At 34.5% G+C, this 19743-nt stretch overlaps 1 non-coding gene across 1 annotated transcript; it reads left to right on the plus strand.

Annotated features, from left to right (window-relative positions):
• Positions 1-5504: 5504 nt before the first annotated feature.
• LOC125998347 (U6 spliceosomal RNA) lies at positions 5505-5611 on the plus strand. Its single transcript, XR_007491937.1, has one exon. It is a non-coding gene; the product is annotated as a U6 spliceosomal RNA (small nuclear RNA).
• The last annotated feature ends 14132 nt before the right edge of the window (positions 5612-19743 follow it).

Here is a 19743-nt window from a genome sequence, read left to right on the forward strand (position 1 = left end):
GTCACTGTAAAAGAATACTTAGTAAGAGCTATAACTGTCAAAGAAAATACACATAAAATATTCAAAAAACATATATGTCCATTTTATGTCTTTTGAAATAGTTGGGGGTTGTTAAATCCAATGCACACCTTTGGTCTGTGATTAGGACTGTGCAGTACTGAAGTTACAAAGAGTAAATGTGGGGTACTGATGGTTGGGGTGAGAGAGTTAAGGAATAATAATGAGTTTTGTAGGGGTGTGCAAAATGGCAGAATCTGTTGGGGCAGGAGGTCGGTCTTGGTGCCTAACAAGTTAAGAACTGAGGGTAAAGAGGGTTAATTAAGGGGAACATAACGTATCCGGATTGGGAGATAAGGGAGTAGAAGGGACTCTGGTGTGGGGGAGGGGCAATATATCAGAGGGGCTATATACATTGTGTAGATGAAGTTTATGGATTACGCTTGGCAGTCAGAGAGGACCACTTTATATGAAGTCACGTCTACATATACACTGATTTTAGAGACCTATTTGAATGTTATCCTCCAAATCTAGAGCATTCCATTTTTGGGGTAAAATTAAAAAGTATCTATGTTGTGCAGGTGCATTTGCACCCACACACTTTTGAAAATTAATACTAATAAGAAACGAACCCCTGAATGGGGTCCAGTATGCATACGACACGAATTTTTCCCCAATCCTCCTCCCTGGGCCCAATTTACCAGGCCTGTCCCTGAAGATCAGTCTGTCGTGGGGGCTTCTCAATCCCCTGGACTAAGTGGTCATCCCAAGGGGCCTATGGCTAGCTGTCCTGCCCAGAGCCCCCAACATACCAGTGGAAGACACCCAGAAAATGTAAGCATGGTTCTTTTTTGGGGGTCACACCCTGCAGAGCTCATGCATTACTCCTGGCTCTATGCTCAGAAATCACTCCTGGCAGGCTCATGGGACCATATGCAATGCTGGGATTCCAACCAATGACCTTCTGCATGAAAGACAAACGCCTTACCTCCATGCTATCTCTCCAGCATGTATCCATTGGTTAAAATAGCTTACAAAATTAAATATATGACATCAAATTTGTAAAATATACATCATGAATTATTTGCCACTCTCAATCAACTTTATTTCTCTCTGTATATTATGTTAGTTTTCCATCATTTTGTAAATGACAGATTCGTTTTTACTATTGAACAGAATTATTTACATATATATTGAGTTATATAATATAAATATTCAATAATTTAAACAATTTAGGTAAGTTTAGGTAAATAACAAGTATCAAATAATACATCATTTAAAATATATGAATTTTTTTATTTTCCCCATACTGTTCTTCATTACTACATATATCCCCATGAATAGTGGATTATAGTTCCTTTTTATTCACATCCTTTCCAGAGTTTGGTTCTTGTCTTTTTTGATTATAATAATTCCTAGGTTGGATCAATAGCACAGCAGTTAGAATATTTGCCTTGCATGTGGCTGACCCAGGTTCAATCCCTGGCATCTCATGTGGTCCCCCAATCCTTCCAGGAGTAACTTCTGATCACAGAACCATGATGTTCCAAAAAGCAAAGAAAAAGGAAAAATTTCATATATTTTGATTTGCAATCCTCTACTAGCAAAATAATGAGTATTCATTTATGTATTTTACAAGCCTTATATGCATCTCTATTTCCAAAGATTTAGATATGATGTATATATACAATAGCATAGCTGTAAGGAATGATGAAATCATTTAATTCACTGCAACATGGCTGGGGCAAGAAGATATTGTGTTAAATGAGGTAAACCAGAAGAGGAAGAATAAATGCAAGATGATGTCACTTATATCTGATATTTAGAATCACTGCATGAAAGAATGCAATGTTTTAAATGAGTGTTGTTCAGAATGTTTTTGGACTCACTGTCTAGTAAGAAAGAAAATATTGAGCGGAGGAGAAGAAAGACAGATTGAAATAATGGACATGGGGGGCTAAGGGGCTTCAGGTGCATCAGACTTCTTTAAGCAACGAAGTCAACAACAATGAAATCATGAGACGCAAACTTTACACACAAAGTTTAAAAAAGTGCCTATTATGATGGCAAGCTGTGACAGGAGGTGGTGGTATGGAATGGTCTCAGAACATTGGTAAAGGGAGATTGGCAATGGCGGTGGTATTGGTGCTGAACCACTGTATTCTAGAACTTAATTATAAATAACTTTGTAAATCTCAGTGCTCTAATAAACTACGTAAATCAAGTATTCTAATAATCTGATCATTTTAATATTTTTATATTTTTTCTATCACTGAGTTTTGTGAAACCTCTGTCTAGTTTGTGTGTCACTTATTGAATTATTATATATGAATATAGTCTCCACTTTAGTAGATATCTTTTCTTTGTGTGTGTGTGTGTGTGTGTGTGCATGCGTGCATATGTGTATGAGTGAGTAATGAGATGGAATTGGCCACAGTGCTTCTTCCAGTAATACTCTATGATATGCAACTTCCAGTTCGTGTTCAGCAACAATAAGTAATGTAATGTTGCTTGATCATGCTGTCCCTGGGACTTCCAGATCTACTTGAAGTATACTAAAGGGAAAGGTGTCATGCCAGGAATAAAACTCGGGCCCTAACAGATGCATTGAATGCATTAAACTCTTTTGACCTATCTTTATTTAAATACATTTCTTGTCTTGTGCAGATGTGATTTGGTTTTATACAATTTCATTCTTTATTTTTGTTTCCATTGCCTAAGTTCCTAAGACACTACTCGGGCTTATATTAAGGAGTCTAATCTATAAAAAAATCTATGTATTGTTTTAAATTTCTGCTGAGGCCATTCTCATGGTTTTTTGGGCCTTGGGTGCTACTGTGGGTATGTCAGTAGGGCTTAAGAGGCAAGATAGTGCCACTTCAGCTCTATTTCTTCTTCTCTCCTTTGATGGGCTTTATATTTTCAGGACTTATATTAAATGTTTTATTTTAGTTTGAATTGTTGTGCATGGTATTAGGTACTAAACTAGTTTCAATACTGTACAGAATGAAGAAAAAAATGACCGTGGAATTATTTTCGATATTTACTGAATACTTTACTTAATTCTTAGTAAGATTTTTTGCTTGATTTGCCCAAATAGTAGTTGTCCACATGTGTGATTTTATTACTTGGCTCTCAATTTTATTTATTCAATTGTGTCATTTGTTTTAATTCCAATATCACTCTCCTGATTTTGTTTTTCTGTTTTTTTATTAATATCTCTATTTTTCTAAATTCCCTTTACCTTAACTTAAATTTATAAGCTTACTTTTATTTCTTTCAATTCATTACCATAACAATTTTGAGCTCTATTCCTAAAAATATAGCTCCCATGTCTTTGAGTTCTTCTTTAATTTCTCATATGTTCCATTGAGATCTCATAATGGCTGTGTTGTAATTTAGCTATGCCTTGCTTGATGTTTACAGTGCTGTCTTTAAATTTTTAAAATCAGTCTCCTTCACTGACTTAAGTCATAGAATTACTTTTACTTTTGTAGCAGGTAGTGTTGCATTTAATTCAATTTTGCTTCATTTATTTTATTTTCTTTCAAGCCTCTGCTTTTTCCCTAGACATTGAAGCTTATATCTGATATTGTTGTATCAGCAGCATGTAGAGTGTCTTAAGGGAGTCAAGGATTCAGAAACTATTGGGAGCATTCTAGAGTTGGGGACTGTTAGGCACTTGTGGCATGACTCCCAAATCTCATCCTTGTGGATGCAGATATAAGTTTCTGCATTCTGTCTACTCTGTCTGTCTGTTTAGTGGGCTTTACCAGACCTGTGTCCGTTTCAAATATTATAATGATTCCCTATCTTAACCATTGTACTAACTGCTGCAATAAATAATGGTGTGCATATGTTCTTTTGAAGGGGTAGTTGTATGTTCTGGAAATGAATGCCCAGAAGTGGATTTGCTAGGTTATATGGAAACTTAGCTGCTCAAACAATAGATAGTATAAATAGTATATTATGAAGATGTGGTATATACATACAGTGAAAATTTTATGCAGCTGTAAAGATATATATTATATAAAGATATTACATTAAGGTAAATAAGTCAGAAAAAGGAAAACAAAATGGAGTCATGTATATGTGGTAATGGAATAATTATATGAGGGAATGTAGTAAATGTGGGAATATATATATTTTATATATGGATAATATATATGACACTCTTAGTAGAAGGACAGGAAATGAAAGAAACTGAGGGGCAAGAATATAAAGGAAACAACTGGGTCAGGAAAAAGGGGGATTTATGTACATTGATGGCATAAAGGAGTAGTACAGCTAAATATACACACTACATAGACAATAGCACTGAAAGCAGAAGTGCCTGATTTAAGCAAAGTTAAAAAATGTTTTTGTTAAGGTAGGCAGCTAGGGGTAGGAATGGGGTGCTCTGTCCTTTTATCTTTAATTGTAGAACTTATTTATGTCTTGTTCCTTCTCCTCTGCTGTTCATCATGACAAAGCAAGAAGCTTCTCTATTGCTGGTTTGATCTCAGAGTAGATGTTTTCATTAAAGAAAAATAACTGCAGAAAACATTGTCAGGATTTTCTAAGATCATCAATGGAAAAGAAGAAGAAAATATAAAAAAAATCTATGTATTAGTTATGCTAAAGATTTTTACTTCTCCATTAAATAAAATACTAAATTTAAATATTTAAATTTTAAGTGTAAAAATATAGGTAAGCTAGTGAAATAAAGTGTATTTTAAAATAAAGATTTCACAACTACCTTATGAGTGTTTTTTGTGAATCATAAAAACTCCAGATAGACAAAATCACACTGCAAAATAAGAAACTGAAAGCAATTTATTACTTACCTTGAAACTATATCACAAAGCAGTACTAATCAAAAAAGTGTGATACTGGTATAAAGAAAATGGATTCAAATTGGAAACTCAAGACCAGACCTCGAGAAATATGGTCAGCTTATTTTTGCCAAAGAAAATGAGAGCATTCAATAGAATAAAGACAGCCCCTTCAACAAATGGTGTTGGGATAATTGGACAATAAATTATAATTAATTAAAGTTGTACCAATATACAAAAGTCATACCTTACAGAAAGGTCAATCAGAATAGAGCAAATATCTAATATAAACCTGAAAGATCAGATTTGAATCTATAAAGTATATTGAGAAAGATGTAGGCAAAGTGCCCCAAGATCTAGACCTCAAATGAGTGTTCAATGATATGATGCTATTAGCAAAGACTATAGAAGCAAAACTAGACAAATTAGAGTACATAAAACCAAAGTTTCTCTATGGCAAAAGAGAAACAGTTTAAACTAAAAGACAGCTAACTGATGGAAGAAAATATTTTTGGTCAACACATTAGATAAAAGATTGATATAAGTCACTCGCAAAAATCAAGAAAATGAAAAACAATGGGAGAAGTAAATGAACAATTCTTGGTTTATAAACAATGGTGACTAACAGTGACACTACAAAATGTTTACCATTACATATTTTTATAGAAATACAAGTCAAGAAAACAGTATATCGTGCTCACTTCGGCAGCACATATACTAAAATTGGAAATATACAGAGAAGATTAGCATGGCCCCTGCCCAAGGATGACACACTAATTCATGAAGCGTTTTATTAAAAAAAAGATAACAATATATTATTTTGTATGAGAGTGACACATATCTAAAATACTGGGAAAAACTGTTCTGTTAAAGAGATGTGGTGAAATATGAACCTCATTGCTAATAAATTTAGAGTACATATAGATCTGCCAAATATTATGAATAGTCAATTATTGCCTAGAGAGACATAAACTATTTGAATTATCATAAGCACAAGTATAAACTAGTACATAAATACAAATGGAAAATGGCAGCATAAATAGAAGTACCTTAATAAAATAAATAATAACATAAAAAAGAGTGAAATATGAGCCAGCTGACACTTCCTTAGAGAAAAATCTGGAGAGAAATCTGTGGGAAAATTGATTAGGACACTATGGGGGAATTTTAGGGCATTCTAGCCAAGTTTTGATATTTTAAAAAAGGCATAAATTGAGCCAAGTCTATAAATGCAAGACTTCCTTGGATTCTGCAGAGCTCATTTCCTTGCTGCTTTTGGTCATAATTGTGCGATTCTCTATGCTATGGATGAAGCTGTTTACAATGACTGCAGTATCTGGCTGCTTCATGTAAATTCTAGACATGTGATTCAGTATCTTACTTCATATTCTAGGAGAACATTTTTTAACTGGAAAGAGAAGAATTTGACAGTTTTGAAATATATATTTAGTAATAGTATGATAAAGAAAAACAATTTAAGATGAGTAGATGTAGTTTTAGAAAAGCTAGAAAATTATTATGTGTGTTTTATTAAAAAAGTTATATGGTAAGGGGTCGGAAAGATAGCATGGAGGTAGGGTGTTTGCCTTGAATGCAGAAGGATGGTGGATCAAATCCCGGCATCCCATATGGTTCCCCAAGTCTGCCAGGGGCAATTTCTGAGCATACAGCCAGGTAATCCCTAAGCACTGCTGGGGAAACTGAAAAACAAAAACAAACCAAAAAAATCCCCCAAAACAAAAGCTATATGATGAGAAAAATGAAAGAAGCAATGTAAAAAATAAAGAAAATGAAGAGATTATTGCAATGATTTAAATGAAGTTTAGACTACTCATGTTAATAAAAGTAAAAAATATTATTGGATTAGATATAAATTATAATTTGCTACAGATGCGGAGACTAACATATAATAATTGAACATAACTGTGTAAATGTATATGTGTGCCTGGTTATGGACATAGATGATAATGAATGTGTAGAAGTAGATACAGTTACAACTATAATATAACATATATTTGAGTATGATGAGGTCATATTTTATATTTAAACCAGTCCCTGTGTCCATTTTACATAGACGACCATGTTCTCTCTACAATATTTTCTTTGATTTCTCTTTATTATCCTACTTCAAAAGTTATTTCTTTTCAATTTCTAGCGACACTGTCCTCTGAAATCCGATTTCTAGAAGTTGGAGTCTCTAAAGGTTTAGTTCTCTTTTCTACCTGCACTTAATCCCCATGTCATACAAAACCCCTGTAAAGCTTAAGCATATCATATAACCGCTTCTTTAGATATCTTTGATGAAATGCCTTTTCCCCCCTCTCTTATCTATTATAAACTAATGGATTTGAAAACAACTCTGCACAGTAATACCATATGATCTTGATAGCTTGGTAAAGGACTTTCAATTTTGCATTTCTCAGACTGTTTTCCACTAAAAGTTCACACACAGACACTGGGCAAGAACTGCATTTGAATGGTACTGATTCGTATTATAACAGCTCTCTAATATTTATCCCCACTTCTAATCCTGATTTTTGGTTTTAGCCCCAGAGCATTCTGTGTTTTTAAGGCAATTTCTACAGCTGGGTATATCTAATATAATGTTTTAGCTTTACTACCTAATATGGAAGTATTGACTTTCTTCCTCAAACGTAACGTTCTCAAAATATTCACTTAAATGTTCATTAATATTTGCTTTGTCACCCTTATCTAAAATATTTAAAATCATATTGCATCTATCTCTCATGTTTCATTTGAATAAAAATACTAATTACACCTTCAAACTATACTCCAAGCACTATGAACAGAACCCAAGATATCTTCTCATAAATAAGAACTGAACTCATTACTTCATATTTACTGTCAATTTTCTTTGTAAAATATTTATTTTTGAATTTAAACTCTTCTAGGTTTTAGAGAAAGGGCATTGTTCATTACTATGATTTATTTTCTTCAATGAAGTATATTTTTTCTTAAAAAGAAATTAAGTTAATCAAACAGCTTTATTCTATTTTTATTATTTTAATATTATTTTATTGAAACCATTGTGATTTACAAAGCTTTCATAAAAGGGAATAAATAGGGAATAAATAAAGAGAGAAATAACAGATTAGGGTGAGAGAGTGAAAGGATAGAAAAAGATTTGTAAGGTGATAAGCAGGGGGGAGGAATAGTTATATATAATGGTGGAAAAACTATATACAACATAGACAATCTGTACAGTACAGACTAAAGTTAGACAAGCATAGAGGTAGCTAACAGACACACTAATACACACGCATATACAATGAAGAACAATCAATAGGTTGCAGTTGAAAACACTGACCCTGGTGGAACCCTTACAAAATATAAAACCAGCAAGTCAAGAGAAAAGGTTTTCCATTTCTAGGGGAAGGTAAACTTTATTAAATAAAGGCTGCCTGAGATAGAATGTGCATAAAGCATTCTTAAAAAATCAAAAATTTTAATCCTAGAATATTAATAAATATAATAATATATACTGTCAAATAAGTCTACACCATAATGTATCATCTAACAGGACTAGCAGCCAGGTTTCTTTCTTGAAAGTGAACTGAAAACATGGGCATTATGATATACTAGTAAACTAGTTCGAGTTGTAAATAGATTGCAATAACAAATTCAATGAATGAACAAAGTAGCTAGAGTCTACATAGAGCATGCCAATGTTATATTCTAATGTTATCTGTGGACATACATATTAGATTATATTAGTAGGCATACTCAAATAGAAAATGAATAGATTAGTATATGAGGCAATACATTATCTTAATGAGCACTGAATTTTGAGTCTAATGTCATATAACACTACAATGTGAGAGTAGGGTGATCAAACTGTATCTCCAAGAACAAAAAGCTTAAAGAGTTATTATAGACAGATTAAAATTAAGACACTAAATTTTATAGTGAGCACTGTAGTAGGAGTTCGTGGCTTCCAAACACATTCTGCAATTATTTCTGTGGATAAAAATATTAGAACATTGTTATAAACATTTAGAAAGAGAAGTTGATTCAACACCTGTTCAAGTATTCTTGCTGAATGTCTCTTTTAAATACAGAAGAGAATATAAGCTTTTGTTTTTCTCCTCTTCCATTCAGTTTGTTCTCTTCTCAGTATACTATGGGGCCAATGGTATTCAAGACAACTACCCTTTAGACCTTGTGCAGTTTCCTTGTGCAGTTATTCTAAATATCAAATATAAGTGATTTTATTCTGTATTTATCTTTCTTCTTCTGGATGACTTCATTTAACACAATATCTTCTAGTTCCATCCAAGTTGCTGCAAATTGCATGACTGCATTATTCCTTACAGCTATTTAGTATCCCATTATATATAAAACACATCTTAATGATCCACTCACCTATTGTTGAACATCTAGATCAATGCCAAGTCTTTTCTTTTGTACTAAATACTGCTATGAATAACAGTGTGCTACATCCTTTTGGATGAATGTTTTTATGTCCTAGGGAAAGATACCTTAATGGCTGATTTCTGGGTCATATGGCATCTCAATTTGAGTTTAGTGAGAACCCTTCGTAATGTTTTTCTTAAGGGTTGGGTTAGGCAGCATTACAACCAGCAGTGGAGGAGAGTTCCTTTCTCACCAAATCCCAGCAAACAAAGATAGTTCCTAGTATTTTTGATATGTGCCATCCACACTGATGTAAGATGATATCTCATTGTTGTCTTGATTTGGATTTCTCTAATATGTGATGTTGAACATTTCTTCATGGGTCTATTGACCATCTGGAGGTCTTCATATTCATTTTCTCACCCCATTTTTGATAGGATGTTTAGGTTTTATGAATTTATATTTTTGTTTAGTTTGAATACCCTAGCTATAATATCTTTATCTGATATGATGAGTGTAAAAATTGTTTCTCATTCAGTCAGAGTGGTGGCACAGTGGTAGGGCATTTACCTTGCACATTCTCACTAGGATGAAATCACTCCTGGCTTGGAGGACCATATGGGATGCTGGGGGATCGAACCAAAGTCTGTCTTAGGTCAGCTGCTTGCAAGGGAAAAGCCCTATAACTGCTCCACCACTCCAGTTCTTGTTGTGGGCTTCTTATAGATAGCTGGTAATATCCTGAGAAAGATTCCTTCTACACCTATTTTCATGAGAGTTATTTTTTTCATGAAAGGGTGTTGTATATTGTCAAATGCTTTCTTTGCATTGATTCATATGATCATGTGATTTTATCCTTCCATTTACTGATGTCGTGTATGATATTGTTTGTTCTTTGCATATTGAAACATACTTGCATTCCTAAAATTAAAGCAACTTGATCATAATATATAATCTTGTAGATGCGTTGTTAGATTATGTTTGCTAATATTTTGTTAAGAATTTTTGCGGTCATGTTTATTAATGAGATTGATCTGTAATTTTCTTTCTTTCTTTTTTTATTTTATTATAAATTCCTCTTTACCAGGTCATCATAGTTTTGGTGTTTGCCGCTGATAGGATAAGCCCAGGAACCTAAAACCTTCTGGTTGACATGGATCTGATCTCAGAATAAGTGCCTTCTAGCACTTTCCATTTGTGTTTGTAAAGTATCTACAAATCAGATAAAGCACAGCATGAAAGGATTTTTGCTCCCATAGTTCCTCTTTTTCTAGACTTCCAAGGTTTGCTTATTCTTGGCTTGCTATGATTAGGATTTTGACCTCCATGACCCAAATTCCTTTCTTTTTCTTTTTAACTTTTTTCTTTACTTAAATATCTTGATTACATATATGATTGTGATTAGGTTTCAGTCATGTAAAGAACACCCCCTTCACCAGTGCAACAGTCCCACCACTAATGTCCCAAATCTCCCTCCATCCCACCACACCCCCACCTGTACTCCAGACAGGCTTTCCAGTTCCCTCATTCATTCACATGATTATGGGAGTTCTCTATGTAGTTATTTCTATAACTGCACTCACCACTCTTTGTGGTGAACTTCAAGAAGTGAGCTGGAAGTTCCAGCCCTCCTCTCATTGTCTCTGAGGATTGCTGAAAAAATGACTTTTATTTTTAAAACCCATAGATGAGTGAGACTATTTTGCATCTCTCTCTCCCTCTGACTTATTTCACTCAGCATGGTAGATTCCATGTACATCCATGTATAGGAAAATTTCATGACTTCATCTCTCCTGATGGCTGCAAAATATTCCATTGTATATATGTACCAAAGTTTCTTTAGCCATTCGTCTGTTGAAGGGCATCTTGGTTGTTTCCAGAGCCTGGCTATTGTGAATAGTGCTGCAATAAATATAGGTGTGAGGAAGGGTTTTTTGTATTGTGTTCTTGTTTTCTTAGGGTATATCCCGAGGAGTGGAATAGCTGGGTCGAATGGGAACTCAATTTCCAGATTTTTGAGGAATCTACATATCGCTTTCCATAGAGGTTGGACTAGATGGCATTCCCACCAGCAGTGGATAAGAGTTCCTTTCTCTCCACATCACTGCCAGCACTGATTGTTCTCAATCTTTGTGATGTGCGCCAATCTCTGTGGTGTGAGGTGGTATCTCATTGGTGTTTTGATTTGCATCTCCATAATGATTAGTGATGAGGAGCATTTTTTCATGTGCCTTATGGCTATTTGTATTTCATTTTTATCAAAGCATCTGTTCATTTCTTCTCCCCATTTTTTGATGGGATTAGATGTTTTTTTTCTTGTAAAGTTCTGCCAGTGCCTTGTATATTTTGGATATTAGCCCCATATCTGATGGGTGTTGGGTGAATAGTTTCTCCCACTCGGTGGGTGACTCTTATTTACTGGGCACTATTTCTTTTGAGGTGCAGAAGCTTCTGAGCTTAATGTATTCCCATCTGTTGATCTCTGCTTCCACTTGTTTGGAAAGTGCAGTTTCTTCCTTGAAGATGCCTTTAGTCTCAATGTCATGGAGTGTTATACCGATATGTTGTTCTATATACTTATGGTATCAGGTCTGATATCAAGGTCTTTAGTCCATTTGGATTTACCTTCATACATTATTTTAACTGGGGGTCTATGTTCACTCTTTTGCAAGTGGATAACCAGTTCTGCCAGCACCACTTGTTGAAGAGGTTTTCCATGTTCCACTTAGGATTTCTTGCTCCTTTGTCAAAAATTAGGTAATTGTGTGTCTGGGGGACAATGTCTGCGAACTCAAGCCTATTCCACTGATCTGAGGGTCTGTCTTTATTCCAATACCATGCTGTTTTGATAATATTGCTTTGTAGTACAGTTTAAAGTTGGGGAAAGTAATGCCTCCCATATTCCTTTTCCTTAGGAGTGCTTTAGTTATTCAAGGATGTTTATTGTTCCAGATAAACTTCATAAGTGTTTGAACCACTTCTTTGAAGAATGTCATGAGTATTTTTAAGGGTATTGCATTAAATCTGTATAATGCTTTGGGGAGTATTGCCATTTTAATGAAGTTAATCTTGTCAATCCATGAGCAGGGTATTTGTTTCCATTTCTGTGTGTCCTCTCTTATTTCTTGGAACAGGGCTTTATAGTTTTCTTTGTATAGGTCCTTCATGTCTTTGGTCAAGTTGACTCCAAAATATTTGAGTTTGTGTGGCACTGTTGTGAATGGGATTGCCTTCTTGACTTCCTTCTCTTCCCTATCATTATTGGTGTATAAAAAGTCCATTGATTTCTGTGTGTTAATTTTGTAGCCTGACACCTTCCTATATGAATCTATTGTTTCTAAAAGCTTTTTGGTAGAGTCTTTAGGGTTTTCTAAGTAGAGTATCATGTTTTCTGTAAACAATGAGAACTTGACTTCTTCTATATTTATCTAAATTCCCTTGATATCTTTTTTTCCTGATCGCTATAGCAAGAACTTCTAGTACTATGTTGAAGAGGAGTGGAGAGAGTGTACAGCCTTGTCTTTTAGGAGAATCTAGAGGTAAGGCTTTTAGTTTTCTTCATTGAGGATAATATTTTTCAATTGGTTTGTGGTAGATGGCTTCAATTAGATTGAGAAAGGTTCCTTCCATTCCCATCTTGCTGAGAGTTTTGATCAAGAATGGGTGTTGGACCTTATCAAATACTTTCTATGCATCTATTGATATGATCATGTGATTTTTATTTTTCTTGTTGTTGATGTTTTGTATGATGTTGATAGATAAATGGATGTTAAACCATCCTTGCATTCCTGGGATGAAACCTACTTGGTCGTAGTGTATGATCTTCTTGATGGTGCATTGGATCGTATTTGCCAGGATTTTGTTGAAGATCTTTGCATCAGCATTCATCAGGGATAGTGGTCTGTAATTTTCTTTTTTGGCAGCATCTCTGTCTGGTTTTGCTATCAAGGTGATGTTGGCTTCATAAAAGCTGTTTGGGAGTATTACTGATTTTTTCAATTTCGTGGAAGAGCTGGCTGGGATTGGTACTAGCTCCTCTTAAAAAATTTGAAAAAAATCATTAGGATATCCATCTGGGCCTGAAATTTTCTTTTTGGGCAGATGTTTGATTACAATTTCAATTTCCTCAGTAGTTATGGGGGTGTTTAGATATGCTACATCCTCCTTACTTAAATGTGGAAGGTTATAAGTGTCCAACAACTTTCCATTTCTTCTAGGTTCTCATGTTTAGTAGCATAAAGTTTCTCAAAGTAGTCTCTGATTACCCTTTTGGTCTCTGCAATATCTGTTGTGATCTCCCCTTTTCATTTCTAGTATTGGTTATCAAATTTTTCTCTCTCTCTTTCTTTCTTTGTGAGTTTTCCCAATGGTCTATCAATCTTGTTTATTTTTTTCAAGAACCAACTTCTGCTTTTGTTGATCTTTTGGATTGTTTTTTGTTTTTTCACTTCATTGAGTTCTGCTTTCAGCTTTGTTATTTTCTTCTGAATCCATATTTTTGGTTGCTTTTGTTGGTCATTTTCTAATTTCTTGAGCTGCGTCATTAAGTTATTCAGGTATGCCCCTTCTTCTTTCCTGATGTGTGCTTGTAGAGCTATAAATTTCCTCTCAGGACTGCTTTTGCTGTGTCCCATAGATTCTGACTTTTGTGTCTTCATTATCATTCTTTTCCAAGAAAGTTTTGATTTCCTTCTTGATTTTATCTCAGACCCTTGGTTGTTCAGTAGCAGGGTGTTTAATTTCCAATTGTTAAAGTTTTTCTTCTGTGTGGATTTGTAGTTTACATCTAATTTTAGAGCCTTGGGGTGAGCAAAGGTAGCCTGCAAGATTTCTATCCTCTTGATTTTATAGAGGTATGTTTTATGTATCAGCATGTAGTCTATCCAGGAGAATGACCCATGTACATTGGAGAAGAATTTGTATCCAGGTTTTTTGGAATGGAGTGTCCTATATATATATATATATCTACTAGTCCTCTTTCTTCCATTAATCTTTCCGGGGCTAGTATGTTTTTGTTGGGTTTCAGTCTGGTTGACCTATCAAGTGTAGATAGGGCTGTGTTGAGGTCTCCCACAATTATTGTGTTATTATTGATTTCTTCTTTCAGATTTGTCAGTAATTGTATTAGATAATTTTCTGGTCTTTCATTGGGTGCATATATGTTTAATAGTCTGATATCTTCCTGTTGCACATATCCCTTGATTAGTTCTTTGTGTCTATCCATCTTTGTCCCTTATTACTTTTCTGAGTATAAAGTTGGTGTCATCAGATATTAATATGGCTACTCCAGCTTTTTTGGGGGTGTTGTTTGCTTGGATGATTTTCCTCCAGCCTTTGATTTTCTTTCTATGTTTGTCCTGTGCCTGTCTGCCTGTGTTTCTGAATCCCTGAAGGTTTTCTCAGAGGCCTAAAGAGCGCACCCCAAAAAACTGCATTTTGACGCTGCCAAATGAGTAAATTCTGGCTGTGGGTGTCGCAGTCCAATAAGCTGAGCTCTCTGGCCTGCAGAGGCTCCGCCCTGCTGTGCTTTTTTTCACTCTGAGTGCTTCAAGGTAAACTTCTTCTTTGCCTGTCTGCCTATGTTTGTGAATCACTGAAGGTCTCCTCAGAGACCTAGGGAGCGCACTCCCAAAAACTGTCAACTGGAGGCAGCAGAAGAGCATTCCCTTTGTGGCCGCGCACTCTTTCTAACCAATGAACCCCACCACAACATGCAGGAAAAACTCACTACTAGTGTGATAAAGAGGAAACCTCACAGGCAAACACCATGCACAGAGAATGAAGACGAAAGCTGGATGACCTAATAAATTCCAACCATCTGATGAACATATCAGATAAGGAACTTAAAATAGCAACATGGAAGATATTTGAAGAACTCAAAGAAAGCATAGATCGATCTGAACAGAACACAAAGACAGAAATCAGAAAACTCCAAACTGAAATAACAGATCTGAAAAACAGAGCAGCTCAACTGAAAAGCTCAATGGATAGCCTTACCAGCAGGGTATCATCAGCTGAGGAGAGAATTGGAGAACTGGAAGATGTGATGCAGAAAAACTCAACACAACAGAAGAAATTGGAAAAGAACCTTAAGACAAATGAACAGGCAATGGAAAAAGTACTCAAGGAATGCGAACAGATGAAAATAGAAATCTTTAATAAACTCAACAGAAACAACATAAGAATCAATGGTGTCCCAGAGACCCAGGAAGGATATCTCCAGGAAGAATCAACTGTCAAAGACATCATCAAAGGGATACTCCCAGAGTTAAAAACTACATGCAATCAAATCCTGCATGCCCTAAGAGTACCACTTAAAAGAGACCCAAAGAAAAATACCCCAAGACACATCCTCGTTATGATGACAAATCCCACAGATAGAGATAGAATACTGAAAGCAGCAACATCAAAAAGAGAAATTACATTCAAAGGAGCATCCCTAAGACTTACAGAAGACATGTCACAAGAAACTCTCAAGGCTAGAAGACAGTGGTGGGATATTGTGACAAGACTAAATGAAATAAATGCCTCACTGAGAATACTGCACCCAGCCCAACTCACCTTCAGGTTTGAAGAAAGAATACACAGCTTCATGAATAAACAATAGCTCAGAAATTTCACAGATGATAAACCAGCCTTAAAGGAAAAACTGACAGGTCTACTCTAAGACATGAGAGACCAACAAACACAGCAAACTTATCTACAAAGATGACATTAAATGCTATGACAATCATCTCCCTCAATGTCAATGGACTAAATTCACCAATTAAAAGACACAGAGTGGCAAAATGGGTCAAAAAGATGAATCCAACCTTCTGCTGCCTGTAATTTTCTTTCTGGTGGTATCTTTGTCAGCTTTGAAAATCAGCATGGTAATAGCTTCTTAGATGGTATATTGGAGGATTCCTATCTTTTCAATCTTTTGGATTTAAAGAATCAAAAGATTCACAAAAGTATAAGTATCTATGGAAGTAACTCTTCTCTGAATGTTTGATAAAATTCATCTGAAAACCTGTCTGGTCCTGGACTTTTATTATTGGGAGGGTTTCTTATTTACTGTTTCAATCTCATACTTGAGTTTCCTGGATAGGCTTTCTAATTTTTCCTCATTAAGTATTGGAAAATTATAACTAATATCTATTGATTTTTAACAAACATTTAAACATTAAATGAAATACTGACAACATATTAAAAAACAATCTATTTAAAAACTTTAACTCAGGGAGCTTATTTTCTGTAAAGGATCTATAAACAAAAATATAGCATATGAATAAATCAATTTTATACTTTATTAGATAACAAATATACTATTAAATAAAAATGAAGCTATTTGAAGAGGTGGGGAGGTGATTAATATTTAAAACATTAGAATGATAAATAACTTGAATTTACAAGGAGATTAGGTACATATAGCTTTTTTGAGGACAGGTATATACATATTAGATTTTAAATATTATCATTGGATAGTTACATAATTTTGTATTAAAATTACTAAAAGCAAGAGTATTTCTCAAAATCATTTTCTTATTCTTGAGGTTATAAATGAAAAACTATTTATTAGCAAATTATTTTAATAAGTTAAGTATTAGATAAATTTAAGTGTATTGTAAGAGAAACCAAATTCAGAAAGGAGTCCAATGGGTAAATTAAAGGCTTTGCTTTTTCCTTGTTTGCTATAATAAATAATTGAGAACTATGCGACTATAGTTTTAAATTCATATTGTGTATCCATTTTGAAGGAGAATACCTTAGGTCATAATTTCTTCTTCCTTCCCTTTGTGTCTCATTATCTGAAATACAGAATTTATATCCATCAAATTAAGTGAACTCAAGATGCTTTATTTTATTCCCTTTTTTTAATATCAAGGACCATTTACTCATCATATAAAAGTTTGCAGAAATAAACAAGAACTTTCTTGCAGTTCTCAAGATCATTTCTGGTATGAAAAAATAGCTCTATAAACAGCAGTGTGATCAATGCAGGCATAGGAAAGAATTTAAAGCAGCAATTATAATAAATTAGCAAAGTATGGGTTATAGATTTGGAAGATTCTATATCTACTACTTAACAGATTACTGGGGCTGCAAATGAAATGCCTGTTTTCAAGTTCAAAATGTGAGGACTGTGAATGGAGATAACTGATATGCATGAAACCATATCAGTAATTGTACTGTAAACTGGAGAGCCTAAAAAGAAAAAAAGTGCTGGTCATGGAGGCAGATTGAGGATTAGCAGGAAAACTAGGGACATTGGTGGAGGGAAGTAGACACTGGTGAAAGGCTAGATGCTCAAACACTGAACCCCAAAATTCAATTATAAATAAATTTGTAGTTGTAATTTAAGGTGATTAAATTTAAGAGCAATTTTCAGATCAAATAAAGGTAGACCAAGCCTTTCGATTCTATTTTCTCTCCAGTATATAGTTGCTTTTACCTGTTATTTTCAAATCCACACTAAATTTTCATAACCATACTAAATCTATGTGGATAATACCTGTTTAAGGCAATAATAGGTTGAGACTATAAGACATGGGTAATAAAGGGAGAGGCTAGCTTGTATTTCATTAACAGAGTTTTGTATTTTTTGGTAAAGTGTAAGATTCCTTTATTGGAAAGAAAGCCTGAATGCTTTTTATGAAGTTTTTGATCTGTTTTGTATAACTACAAGTTTGTTCTAGGTCTTCCATATGAGTGGGTGGTAGAGAAGGGAGGAAAAGAAACAGAGGATCGTGAGGTGATATCTGTAATCAGGGAAGGAAGCTAATAGAAAGTGTTGATGCAATAAATACAATATTTTAGATGAATGATGAAGAAAGATGTCGAAGGATTTTCTAGCGACACTTCATACTAGAGACTATGAAGACAAGAGCAATACATGAGAAATTTTTTGTTAGTCAAGTGAGTAATGGTGACATTTATTTATTATAGCTAGTATGTTCATGTGATTTGGGACTGAGCACCCAAGCAGTGTTCAGGAAGTTCCTAATAGCACTTGACCACCTAGAACTAATAATTTAATAATTAGCCTATGTTTTAGGATTGCAGTGCCAGTGTCAATAGAGTCCCCTTAAAAGTACTTAAAGGCCTAGAGGGCTATATTCATTGATGCTTGAAGAGATGGTGTATTATGCAGCAGTGGGGATCACTATCTCTTTTTTTGGAGGGAACACAAGCATTCAACTATAGCAGCTTATTAAGTTAATGAAAAATATTGTTATCCCTGAGCCTGCCTGGCTTGATTTCTGAGCAGAAAATCAATTCTGAATGCGGGTGGATGTGGCCCAAACACCCCACCAAAAAAAATAGAGAAAAAGAAAGAGAAAGAAAGAAAGAAAGAAAGAAAGAAAGAAAGAAAGAAAGAAAGAAAGAAAGAAAGAAAGAAAGAAAGAAAGAAAAGAAAGAAAGAAAAGAAAGAAGAAAAGAAAGAAAGAAAGAAAGAAAGAAAGAAAGAAAGAAGAAAGAAAGAAAGAAGAAAGAAAGAGAAGAAAAGAAAGAAAGAAAAGAAAGAAGAAAAGAAAAAGAAAGAAAGAAAGAAAGAAAGAAAGAAAGAAAGAAGAAAGAAAGAAAGAAAGAAAGAAAGAAGAAAGAAAGAAAGAAAGAAAGAAAGAAAGAAAGAAAGAAAGAAAGAAAGAAGAAAGAAAAGAAAGAAAGAAAGAAAGAAAGAAAGAAAGAAGAAGAAAGAGAAAAGAAAGAAAAGAAAGAAAGAAAGAAAAGAAAGAAAGAAAGAAAGAAAGAAGAAAGAAAGAAAGAAAGAAAGAAAGAAAAAAAGAAGAAAGAAAGAAAGAAAGAAGAAAGAAAGAAAGAAAGAAAGAAAGAAAAGAAAGAAAGAAGAAAGAAAAAAGAAAAAAGAAAGAGAAAGAAAGAAAGAAAGAAAGAAAAAGAAAGAAAGAAAAAAAAGAAGAAAGAAAGAAAGAAAGAAAGAAAGAAAGAAAGAAAGAAAGAAGAAAGAAAGCAAGCCTTGGTGTAAATACAAGGAGACCCTACCCCTGAAGTCTCCTGGCATAAAACCAATTCTAGGCTCCAGGGAAACTAGTTTGTTCAATCCAAGTCATTGTCTGTAGTGCCAATACAGTTTTATTTTTCACGCAGTCTCTATTGTTGGCATCAGTTTTCTGTATTAAAGATCCTGGAAGCTGCACATCCTACATTGAGGTCAGGCTGGTGTGGAGTATCCTCTAATTTTACCTCACAATTAAGGGGCAACACAGAAAGCCCTGTCCTGTAAGCAGGTCATTGTTGTTGTTAAGTCTTCTCAGTGTTAAGGGAAGTCCCTTTTGAGTAGGTCGATGTCAGAGCAGCGGTTGGGTCTTTCCTGGTAGAGGATTGCCTCCAGGTGATGTTATTGACAACCTTGTTTTGTAGATGTCTTCCCTAGATCAGGGGTGGGTGGAGAATGCCCATTCTTCTGAGGCCTGTGCCAGGTCTTTATGTCAATGTTCAGGGTGTAAGGTTCCATTGCACTACAAGATTTGTGTTCCCATCTCTATTAGATAAGAACTTATTTGTATGTATAGTATTTTCCCGTTTTAATGTGCCTATGCAAACAAGAAATAAAGTC

Source organism: Suncus etruscus, chromosome 20 (genome assembly GCF_024139225.1).
Source record: "Suncus etruscus isolate mSunEtr1 chromosome 20, mSunEtr1.pri.cur, whole genome shotgun sequence".
In the NCBI taxonomy this organism is placed as follows: Eukaryota; Metazoa; Chordata; class Mammalia; order Eulipotyphla; family Soricidae; genus Suncus; species Suncus etruscus.